Source organism: Neopelma chrysocephalum, unplaced genomic scaffold, assembly GCF_003984885.1.
Source record: "Neopelma chrysocephalum unplaced genomic scaffold, ASM398488v2 Primary Assembly neopelma1_25, whole genome shotgun sequence".
In the NCBI taxonomy this organism is placed as follows: domain Eukaryota; kingdom Metazoa; phylum Chordata; class Aves; order Passeriformes; family Pipridae; genus Neopelma; species Neopelma chrysocephalum.
Genome location: NW_020897694.1, coordinates 38,087,983 through 38,100,757, shown reverse-complemented (window position 1 = coordinate 38,100,757; position 12,775 = coordinate 38,087,983). Strand labels below are relative to the sequence as shown.

At 42.2% G+C, this 12,775-nt stretch overlaps 1 long non-coding RNA gene across 1 annotated transcript in view; it reads right to left on the bottom strand.

Annotated features, from left to right (window-relative positions):
- Positions 1-12,020: 12,020 nt before the first annotated feature.
- The window catches only part of LOC113963644, a 45,532-nt gene continuing 44,777 nt past the window's right edge, over positions 12,021-12,775 (bottom strand). The window contains exon 6 of the long non-coding RNA XR_003532908.1: positions 12,021-12,033. This is a non-coding gene — a long non-coding RNA (uncharacterized LOC113963644). The remainder of the gene's footprint in view (positions 12,034-12,775) is intronic.

The window sequence follows — 12,775 nt, the reverse complement described above, 5'->3', positions numbered from 1 at the left end:
CACATCTGCAGAAGCTAATCCCATGAAGAAACCAAGTTTTTGGTACTCAGTAGTGAAGAGACAGAGAAACTTTTAGAGAGTTTTATATGTAAAATATGTGAAGGATATTTACTCCTCTCTCAAGCCAGGAGCCTTCGTTGAGGAGGGGTCGTTAACAACATTGTTAACAGCAACCATTAGAAAAAGTCAGGACAAGCAATTTCTAAATCCGAAGGAGATGAAAACAGCTTCCCCAAAAGCAGCATTCTTTGGGGATAGGGATGTATCTGTGACAACCACATTAGGTTTTTGTAACATAGAGGTGTCCTGGGACATCTGGAATACCTGGTACAATAAACTCATATCAGGAGTGGGAATGGCTGGATAAGATGCTCCTGTGTGACACAGCTGTAGGTAAGCAGGTGTTCCCCTTGCACTGTGTGTGGTCATTTTTGGTTATTCATCAATAAGAAGAGTAATTTCGACTCAGTGAGCTGTCTGTCTGTGCCCAATTCCATCTCAGTGCACCCTCCTGACCACATGTGCTGTTGCTCATCCAAGGCACGGCACCCAGGGAGCAGCAAGAGCTACCAGGGTTTGAGATAAATGGCATATGTCACGAAATACATGACAATAAAAAAATCAATAGAAAGGGAAAAGGCTGAGGCTTCAGAAACAATTAAACCACTGAAAAGCTGTGTGAAACTGTTGGGAGTAGGAAAAAAGGAATGAAAAAAGGAATAAAAAAAGGTTTTTCAGTCCTCAACAGGGAAGCAGAAGAGGTTTATGCTACTCCTTCACACAGTACTGCTCCACTGACACATTGCAGACATGAGCTCACCTTTGTTTAAGGTCAGCTTTCCAGTGCTTGAAGTTGCTAATCCTGCTGAATAGACAGGCCCCAAATGAACCATCTCCCAAAGGGAGCTGTCAAGCAATACTTGCCCACTTAATTGACTAAGACCCGTTCCTAGTTTTTTTGCTGGCAGTTGATGAATCCAGTAGTTGTCTTTCCCCTATAAGATAGATCAATTGACAAGAAAACTATTTAATGACAAAGCTTCTAAATGCTTGTCTAAGTTCTCTCTGCATTTTAATAGTGGAGACAAGTTGTTCAATCAAGCATGGCACTGAGCGCTACAGCGTCAAGTTGAAATGTATCAGACGCTCTGAAGAAAATGCTTCGGGTCATGTTGTGGACAGAACATCCAGAGACACATTTAATGTGACAGGCTTTAGCATCCAGTGTCTATGAGTATGGGTTGGAAGCAAGCTTACAGAGGTGCTCTAAAATGCCACCTGAGCTTGCAAGCACATAGACATATTTGCTGATGTAACCCCCAAGGGCACTGCTGTGATTCAAGAGGTGGCATGAAGGTGCCTTGCAATAGCCCCATATTTGTCCTCATCTTTTGCCTCCAGGCTCTTGGCTTTATTTCACATCTACACAAGGATTTCTCTGGTCATAGTTGTATTAGGAAACGGTTCCTAACGAGATTTCCGTGTTTTCTCTACCTTTATTAATTGGAAGCACAGTAGCTTGCACTCTTGTTGAAAAGACTAATTTATTTCTAAATCAGTGCTTTTACACATTTAAGAATTTGGCAACGAGGAGATATTACATTAGTCTGGAAAGTTTTCAACCATAGTCTGCTAAATTAGTCATCCCATTCATTAATGAAATTTGACTGATTTTATACTTTTCGTACCTTTTGGGAATATACCAAACTTCCCAGTACTCAAAAGAGGCAGTGTAAACTTTGCACTTTTTGCTGAGACTGAGTACTTTGGTTCAAAGACACCCCATCTGGCCCCTTGCAGGGATGGCTCACTGAGAGAGAAGTTTGCATTGGTCTACTTTTAAGTTTTCAGAAACAGTGGTGAGAAGGTGAGAAACAATTTTCTCTAGATTAGATCTGGTTCTCTAATTCAGGCCATCCCCTCATTTCAAAACTGAAGTTTTCAAGCCAAGGAGGCTGTCACCATTGTTCAGTTCAGACAGTGGGAGCACCCAGTCTTTCGTGCACTACATTAAATGTCCAAGTGTTGTGTCATGTGAGCTGAGTAAGGAGTTCACTAGCAGCAGAATTGAACCGCAGTACCCTGCCCTTGTTTCAGAGAAATGGCAGAGTAAAAGCAACCCAACAGCAAAATCATGCCTCGGCCATGAGATTTTCACAGCTTCTCCTTGCACCTTCTGTACAAAGCAGCTCATGCTTTTTAGTCTTCCGTGTTTAGGTATAGTCTGAACTAAAGACCCCAAAATACAGTCTGCTCCAAAACTGCATGCTGACCCAAAGCATGACACTCTCTTGCCTTTATTCGTCTTTCCCTCTCTTTCTTTTCTCTCACTGGGATTTGTTAATTGAAACTGTCTTGCCTTTTAACATGAATTTTATTTGCCTGAAAGATAGGAAAAGTCTATTCAGCATATGATACTTCACTCTTCATACCTATGTAATTGAAAATTACCATAATTTCCCTACAAGTTTATCTGACCAAGAAAACGATGTAGTCACTTTCAGATCACCCAGCTATGTTACTCATGTGATACAGGACAATAACCAGGCCAGAAAGGGCAGCCCTGTCACCACTGATGGGAGGTTCATGCTGCAGCTGAGCCTGCTGCTGTGCTTCAGCCACTGTCAAGATTAGAAACACTGTGAGTATCACTTAATCAGCTTTCTTGCAGCAAAGTTTTGTCAGCCACAGATTCCCCACAGTGCACCAGATGTCTCAGTATTTACCCTGTCTTACAGCAAAAAAGTTAAGGCTGCCAAAAAAAAATCGCCAGACAACTTCCCATTTTTGTACATGTAACAAGCACCTGCAGTTATGTTCTCTTCAAGGCCTGAAAATTCATCTGAAAATTAACTTGATGTTGGAAAAAAATATAAACCCAATTGTTTTGCTACTTTTGAGGTAAAAGAGGGTAAAATAGTGAATAAACTGAGGAAACCACTCGCCTAGCATTGACTGTGTGGTTTGTTCAGCCTTCTTTGGGGAGGAAAAGAGAGAGGGGATGGTTTGAACACATCTAAGAATAAGTAGCCCAGCTGGGTGCAGGCAGATGTGCTCCTCTTCCACCTGCCTTTGAGAATATGCAAAGCAAATGCACTCATCCACACCTGTTTGTGTAGACACAAACTGACTTTTGAAGCTTCAAATTTGGTATCAAAATAATCCCTTCTGTGCAGAGCAGGTGTTTGAGATGTTGCACACAGCTCATATTTGAAAGAGTGATTCTGAAAGTTTGACAATGTGAACCAGCCCCACAGAACAGGCTGTAGAACTGTGACTACTGGCTGACTCTGAGTTCATACAGAAACTGCCTGTGTCTTGTTACTCATCCTATAGCCATCATTGAGCAAGTCAACTTCTTGTTTCAGGGGAAGTCAAAATTATAGCAACGCTGACAGTAGTGCATTAATTAACTGCAGTCTACTGAGACTGCCTGCAAACTTCTGAAGTGTGAGATTTCGTTAGAATGACTGTGTGCAGAGCTGTGGATGCTCAGGTGATGCACTGAGGAAGTGCAAACAACCTTGTTTAACTCATGGTCACGTTCCCTTCCTCCCCCTGTTGACTGTCATTTTGTGCAAGGATTTCATCTGATGGCTTGAGGCCTCAGTGATTTCAGGTTTCTATCAAGAGTGCTATATATAAAGTGGGACCCAAGTGACCATATTTAATAACCCAAAAGATCTTTATAATGACACATCTACACTACAACAAGACAAAGGAACATCTACATTCCTAAGAAATTACGTTCTTTGAGGCTGAGTTTGTTCAACCACGCTGTCCTAAATCTTTTAGGACAGTAATACTGAATGCCTCCCTGTGAAGTACCTTTTTCATTCATAAGTACCTACATAGACTGGTCAAGGTATCACTGGACAGAAACACACACACCAGCTGGCAGATGATGAAATCCAAAAGTAATTGCAGCCAAGCACTGTGGTCTCTTTACTGGTTCTCATTTTCACTGGTTTTCAATCTTGGATCAATAGGTGTCCTTGCTTTGACATCCTTCAGCATCTGTACTGCAAATATCAATAACAAACCTGCACACAACATTGCTCAGAGAGGTTTGCCTATGTGGCATTTAGAAGTAAAATCCTTTTCCTGTTTTCCTCCTCAATATGGTTGTAGGTTGTTATTTCATATAAACATATCTTTTCTGCTCTTGTATATTATCTAGCCCTATTCAGAATTTCTTTCCCTGCCCTTGGGAATGCCTTGCTTTTCTAGTTGAGATGATCCTCCACATCCCTTTGCATTTAGATGAGTAACATGAATCCTAAAGGCTTTGTCTGCAGTCACTTGCAAGTTGCCGAAATGCTTGGTACCTTTAATTATCCCTAAGGTGAATGTTGCAACACGACCACACCACCTGCATGGCTTGGGAGCCAGGTCTGTGTTGGCTGCGTGTATGGTACTCACAAGGCTTTGCTCCACAGCAGTATCTGCTCTGCATACATTCATATGCATTTCTGCAAGACCCGGATTGCTGTCTCCAATGCATGCTGTGCCATGCTGGAGCTCTCTGGGCTACAACATGATATGTCTCAGTGGTGCAATGCAGCTTTGATCCCAGAATCACTGTAATTATGTTACACTATTGCTCCCTCTGAACTGCTTAGCTAAGCTGAGAAACCACCTGCAAGATGGTTTGTATTGAGTGGCATCTTGCTCCCACATGACTGCAGTGCATCAGGTGGTAGTGCAGGCTTGCTCCCAGCCAGCCCTGGACCTGTCAAGCTGCACTCAGCTGGCCTTACTTGCAAGCTTCCCAGCTGTGGCTGCTGTGCCTCCTTCATTTGCACCACAGCACGGACACTGCTTGGCTTGTCAACCAGAACTGGATGCCTTCACTCTGCTACCAGCTGCTCATCTGTGCCTGGGCTGCAGCTGACAGAGCAGAGTGAGACCACAGGGATGAACGGAGTTTGGAAATATTCCTCCCGTGCTGGATGGTGCATTTTCCCCACAACCCAAATTACCAGCTCCTTTTTGCTGTCACCTGTCCCAGTGATGGACATTTAAATTGGAATTTAGAAATCATGAAGGCTGCAAAAGGCATGACTGTTTATGGCAGGGAATTGCATGCTACATAACAGGAGAGTATCCAGTTCCTACTCACATCTGCAATGATAATATTTGCTTACTAGTTTAGGCAGAGAAACCGAGCCAAATAGATAGTCACCCTCTCATCCCTGCTTTGAAAAGCTCACTGTCATGATGATTATCATCAGGACAGTACCCGAAAATAAACCTGTCGAACACAGGCAGACTATGTGAGAGTGAGCCCAGACTGCTTGGCTTCAGAATCCTAGAATGGCAAACAATGGAAGGAATTTGGGGAACTACAGTTGTTTAGCCGAAACATTTTCTGCCTTAAAAAGAGAGGAAAAGAAAGATGCTTAGAGTGGGGAGGATTGCCTTGTGGTTGAGCATCTTGGGAGCTCTGGCCTCATTTCCTTGCTCTGCTCAGGATTCTCATATAACCTTGGCCAAAGTCAATTCATCTCTCTGTGCCACTGCTTCTCCATCATTTCACGAATTTCCCCTCTCCAGCACTACCCCCCCTCTCTATTTCTCTCTCCTCTGTCTGCCTCACCTGCTGAGACTGTAAACTCTACAAGGTATAGACAGCCTCTGATTTCTGATTTCTCTCTGTTTGGATTTGATTGTCTCTGATTTGATTTGTTTCTGTTTGTACTGTATCCAGCAACCTCAAGCAGAGCCTATGAGTGATACCATAACAAAAACAAAATACACAGCTGAGTTTTTGAAAGCTTCTGTGTTAAAAAAAAAAAGCAATTCTGAAACACTTTGCTTCTGATGAGCTAGTAGTAAATTTTAAGAAAATTTGGCTCATTGTAACAGCGTAATGGCTTGGGTGTAGTGCAAACACTAACTGGCAGTTTCCTATGGTGTTACTTTATGGATTTTTACATAGTGTTTTTTAAGTTATAAGCTCTGTCTGCTGTATTTAAATATTTGAACAAAGTCCTATGCACAGGGACTGAAAACTTGATTTTGCTAACAGTCAGCAGAGCTGTCTGCAGGTAATATTCTGGTGTAAGCAGTAATCCCGGACATATGGCTGTTGTCTCCATGAACTGGATGGCAATTTCCTCACAGGTAATAGTCTTCTTCCTGACAAGGTGCAAGTTTCCAGATAGCCACAAGGTATCAGTCAGAATTTTCATACATTTTCTGTATTATTAATGTAATTTTGGATAGATGGCATTCATCTTAGGAATGAATAAAAGCTAATTGTGAACCTAACATGCATTGGTAAATAAGGAAGACAAAAATTAGAAAAACGTACTCTCTCCATTTTCATCCAGAGTGTTTGTTTTCTTTTATCAACAAGCTCCATAGCAATAAAACTTGATTAGGGAAGAAGTTGTAAATCAGAGCATATGGGTACATATAGTTGCTGTTGAGATTTTATATGCTATCGTTCTGACATATCAGCAACATTTTCCGGGCAGGAGCAGCTTTATTTAAGGAGAATTTTATAATTATCTCTCCTCTCACATTGCCCAGGGATGTACGAACAACTCTGTAGCCCATGTCCCCCAGCCAGACCCCTCTGATATCTGTTGTAACTCTGGGCTTCCCCTAGGTGCCAGGGCCCCTTCCCAGCAATGGGATCCAACAGGATGAATGAGACAGACCTGGATGCCCCCAACCTCATGTTTTGAGTTGTTTTCCAGCTGGCAGGCAGCAGGTACTTTCAGGATTACCTTCATCAGGATTAGAAACAGTTTCTTGATGTTTTGATCTCTAAGGGATTTACTGAGAATCTTACTTCTCTTTATACTTTATTTAGCTCTGTTTGGGTTTCTTCCTACTTTCCTTAGGTCCACAGGCAGGTGAAGAGCTGAGTATAAAACCTTGCATTTACACTGACTCTCCATATTTAGCTGGGGAAATAGTTTCTCAGTGGAAGAACAACCAGATCTGCAGCCCAACCAGAGGGAGTGGACTTGAAATGCTAGGCAGAAATCCCAGGAGCACAACCCGATGGAAGCTCCAGAGTCTCTGCTATTCAGCCTTTCTGCAACTGATAAGAGGAGCCTGGCTCTATGGTTCAGAGTGGTTTTTTACTTCTGTCAGGTGGGAAATGAATCTAGGGGCTGCTGTTGCTTTCCAGTTGTGGGGAGATTACAATACTATTCACAGAATTCTCAAACCAACAGCAAGGGCATTTTTGCCAAAGCCATTTAACAGAGTTCGTTAGGACACAAACCTTGCATAAACAACTTAAAGAATGAAGTAAGATAAACCAGTCCCTTTTATGTGCTTTATTTATTTATCTATAGACCCAAGGTAAGCACCTGGCAAAACCAGCATCTCAAAACAAGAACGGGTGAGAATCTGCCAATCACCAGTGCTGGAGCCTTCTTGCCAGGTTCATTATTAAGTACAGATACATGGTAGATGAAAGCATATTACACTGCTGAGGCAGTTAACTACCACAGCTCTGAGACAGGAGAAGCAGCTAGTGCAAAGCATACTGTGAGGAGTCAATGAAGCTCATTTGCAAGGGAAATGCAAATACAGAGCTGATTGCATTCCCTTAAATGGGAAAGCACTGTTAAATCTGATAAGCGTGCTCTGAGTGTCTCCTGAGCATGGGCTTGTCTCAGCACTTAGTTTCTGTTCTACAGTGAGTGAGGGAATGAATGCTGTTCTGAAACCCTGCACAGGTGAGAGACAGCAATTATTTCCCTCTACTTCTTCCAATATCTACATAAATTACCATCTAGATAACCTTTATATTTCCAAAGCACTCCATATACATTAACTAATTAATGCTCGCTGTACCCTTCTATATTAAAGAAAGAATTATCTTCATTTTGCTAATATTGAAATTCAAGGAGGACGATTAAGTGCATAGGAGTGAATCCAGCTAAGCTGTTTAGTTAGTGAAGTCAAAGGGACTAAAGATTAATCATATGTTTAAGAGCTTCAGTGGACTGGGACCTGGGTCTTGCATAATGCTGAATACCTTTAAGGATCAGTTGCACCCAAAGCCACAGAGGCATCAAGTATGAGAACATGACAAGAAATTTCTCTCCAGGAGCTCAGATGTCAGTCTAGCGCATGAAGCCATCATATGCTTTCTAAAAGAAACTAAAACCAAACTGTCTTCTGAAATATATAGTCAGATAAGGCAGAAAACAGAAAACATAGATGTTGGCCAAATGTAAATGGTGTCTGTTTTCTTCACCATCACATTTCCAGTAGTGTAATACATAAGCCTGGCACTTTCCAAAATCCCACTTCTCTCCATCATTACCTGCAGTGAATACGGCAGAAAACATGAACTGCTACTTGCATGTTACACATAGCTCTTGACAAAAATCTTCACATCTCCCCACACTTATAAGAACAATGAGTCTGTTCTTCTGGAATTTTGAAGTCAGTTTTCCTGGCTTCACAGCTGCAACATTGCCAACAAACAGATCCGTCAGTACTCTCAGGAAAAAATTAATTGTAAAAAGGATTTAGAGGAGCCATGCAGGCAGTGGGATTTGATTAACTTAATTTGCATATCAGTTCTTATATGCATACGAATTTTTTTGAAGCAAAATGGGGAGAGCCGTACCTGAATCTTTAGTAAGTGCAGGTTTTATCGAGTTCAAGACTAAGCCCAGATCAGATATCCAGCAAAATGTACATGAAAGATTCCCAGGCCTGATTGAATATGTCTTTCCCTTACAGATTTGCTGCACTTTATTGATACTGCACAAGATTGTAAAGGCTGCTCTTATAAGCAGCCCTCAAATGTTCATATTAAGTGTTATTTTGATAAGGAGGGGCCTTACTTTGGGGTAATTATTCATGAGGACCTGAATATATTGAGTGAGGCATTGGGGCATTTTCCTTTTCTTACGAAATGGCTCTTTTGTTGACATGGAAAATAAACAATGAGCTCCAGAACGGGTCAGTCTATTGTAGAGTTCCCAAAATTGGCTATACAGCTGGTGATTCATTGTTGGGATATTAATCATAATGAGAAAAATATGTGCGCAAAGGAGGGGACATGGCTTATTTGATGAGGTTATTGATTGATTTTAGATTAATTTATGAAAGAGATAGGTGTTGGTGGGGGTGAGAACACAGCCATAGAAAAGAGTAAAGGCTCAGCTCAGTCAGCCCCTTCTTGTGTTGATAAACTAAAAGGAAAAAAATGTCTGCAAAGGCAGAGGAGGGATGAAAGAGAACAGCAGGGCAGGGCAGCTTGTGCAAGCCTGGCACTTGTAGGAGGCAGCCTTTGAGTGAGTGGCAATAAATCAGCATGTGTGTGAGGGGTGCAAGGGTCAGAGATAAGGAAACATGGGACTGGGCAGGATCTTTTTTTTTCCCCTGTGCCTGCTCTGTGCCAGCTATGCTGCTGCGACTGTGGGCAAAAGAAGCAGGTATTAGTGTTAAAAAACCCTATCCCAGAGAATCGGATACAGTGGATCAAACTTCACCCCCTCTCCTTTTCATGTGCCACAAAACTGCAAAGCTCAACAGTTACAAGTAAAATGTGGCAAAGGCAGGGCAAGCAGTGGACTATGGAGAGAGGAAGCCACTGCTGATCAGGGGGGAAGGAAGCAAGCAACAGAGGGGACTGGTTCCTATGGAGACACCTCAGCACTGCTCTCCTCAGGCTTGATGAGGCCACCCACTACCATGATGAGCGCTCTAGAAAACGCCAAGGTGGAGAGAGTAACTTTTTGTAGCTCCTGATGAAGTCTGGAAGAAAATTAACAGAAAACATAAATATCCTTCTTTCAAAAAAGACTGATTAACTGGAATATTTTGGGGGACTCTAGAATTTCTCTGCACAATATAGATGCACTAGATAGACATGGCATGAAGGCAGTCTTTGTTATTTAGCACACGTCTCCACAGTACAGCTATTGATGTGTTCTCCCTCTCCGAACTATGTAGCACTTATTTTTCACATGAGTAAACTAGCTTGAATATTGGCATAGAATGTAAAGAAATACATTGAACATATAGATTTCTCTCTGTCCCTGTAATACTGCATGCATCTCTGGCCTGGATCTCTGGCTTTTCACACTGGTAGCCCATCACTAATATTGATTTGGAACATAGATACATAGCACACACATTATGGATTTATTGCAGTCTTTGTTGAATCTCTGTTGGTTTGAAAAGTAGATAATCTGAAAGAATGAATTTCCTCCCAAAATATTGCTCTCTGTGTATACGGAGTGAGGAAATAATATAAAGACTATCTTCTAGCGTGCCAAGTAACTTCCCTTTCCCTGACTGTAACTCCTCTTCCTTGGCATCTGATGTCTGTCTTGGTGAAATGGCTGTGCGCTGTCATAGCAGGGCCCTTTCACAGTGAGACACCCCATCTGTCTTCCTTTCCCACTGCATTGCAAATGTCCCTTTGCTTTAACACCAGTTGCTGAGCCTGCCTGTCGTTTACCTCTGCACACTTTTTGGTGGGGATGTTGTAAAAAATTCAGACTGCTAGGGTTTGGGTTTGCTTTTTTTTTCTGTTAAACTTGGAGGTGCCATTTGGTTTTTACTCAGTGGTACGACATAGTTTGAAACAGATGGTGTCTGAAAACTTTGTGAGAGCATGGTACCACTGAGAAAATTGGTGTGTCCCTGGCACACCACACAGCCCTGGGTGGTGGCACACGTTCAGGTCCTCAGCACAGAAAAGCCAGCACTGCATGCACTGCAGCTCAGTGAGGATGCTCTTCTTCCCAGCAACATGAAATACAATGGTCATGGTACCACACCAAACCTCAGCTGTGTGCTCATGGCCTGAGCTTGTTGGATCAAAATAACTTCAACAGATTTGCTTAGCATACATAGCCAGTTCTTGAGAGCCAGAAGCCTGAAATACGCAGGCAACAACCTCAACATCTTGTGAGATCACCCTTTTTAGCACAAAGGTTCAATTCTCCAGCTTTTACAGTCCTGTTGGATTTGGTGTTTGCCAGTGCTAGAGGGCACCAGATTGTGCAGTACACAGGTAGCTCTGGGTGGGACCCCTCTGCCCTTAGCAAACCACCCAGTATAGCTGCCAGAGGGGAACAGGCACTTGTAGGGCCTCTTTCTCCCCACCCTGAGGGGAATATCTAAAACAAGTGAAGGAACTTCTGTCCTTGACATTTCAGTTTATGACATAGGGTGACCGGATCGCTTACAGTTGTCTGCAGTATGGGCATGTGATGAGTCTTACATTTGGTGAGTAATGGTCAGGCTCCTCCCATTGCAAAGCAAATAAAGGATATATAAGGACTCATACAAGATGCTGTCTGCCATGTCATTTCTCCAGTAGGATCACGGGGAGTACCAGCCACCACAATGACTGAACTGTTAATAAAGCTTAACACTCTTCCTGTGTTAAAACTTGTTCTGTGTTCACTTGTTTTTAGCCCACAGAACATTTTCCACATGCCCATTTCCTTATTAACCACAGTGTTTGTAATCCACCTGCTTACTTTAATAGGATTTAGTTGTCAAATAGGATTCCCTTTAACTTGTAATCAGCATTAACTTCCTTAACATCTTGATGTTCTTTGTTAGCTTCATCAAAATTGATTAGGGGTTGGTGTCGTTTTGGACTCTTGATGAAGAACTCCTGAATTTTGGGGTCCCCATATTGTGACTGGCTACATGCAGGTTCCATTGCAGTTAGTCACAGTCTAGGCCCCTCTAGAAGTCTACTATTAAATACAAGTGTCTAACGCTTTTGGAATCATGTATGGATGGGCAATGTGGGGGTGGGAGATATCACACAGGGTTGTTCTCTTTTGGAGCAGCAGCTGGAGATGCTGGGGGGCCCCAGGTCTTCTAGAATGGCAAAAAGCCCTGACATGTATGTCAGGACATCAATTCCTTAGCAGCCAGTTGATCATGTTCTGGATGTGTTCTCATCCACCTCACCCGCAGAAAATACCCCCTTCAGCAGCAACATGCTTCTAGATAACACCATGTGTTTCTCATCCAGGCCTTTATCTTCTGTTTGTTTGGGGGTTTCTTTCTATTTTCTTACTGCATTTAGCTATCCAAAGCTTTTACTTGTCAGTGAGACCAAAAGCAAAATCACATCACTTCTTTCTGTTAAAACCCCCCCATTTATGCAAATAGTTTTCAGTGAGGGGGTTTTGGCTTCATATGTATGTGTTTCTTTTATAAAAGTATATAGGTCTCACTTTTCATCCCAGGTCACCTCACCTCACAAGGCTGGTCATAACTTTAGCCTAATGTCATCAAATCTTCATTTCCTGCCTATAGCTGCTCTTATGTTGAAGTTTAATAGGAGCTTTTATGAAATTTTGGAGCATAATGGAGATAAAAATAGGCATAGCACAGGATGTTCATCAGGATTTCTTTGTAGAAGAGCCTGAAGCTGCTACCTCTCTCTGGATCCCCATTGTTTCCTAACCTCACCCCTTGAGGGGGAGATGTATCCTTAGCCAATTGAGGAGAGGCAAAGCATGCTACTAGAGGAAATATCTTACTGTGATTCCTCTGCAGGAAAAATATGTTTCATTCACTGTGATCCTTAGCTTTCAGGGAGTGGAGTAAGGATAGGATTATAAAATCCACCTGCCTTCAACTCGTTTTGCTAGAGGGATGTCATACAGGAAACCTATCTGCTATCTATATATGAATGCCAAAAATATGTAGGTCGTAATAAGCTCCTGATTATATCTCTATCCATTCCCTGCAAATTAAAATTTATCTTACTTTACCTCACCTCCAAAGTTTTTGTCTGGGGTACTTTAAGGAA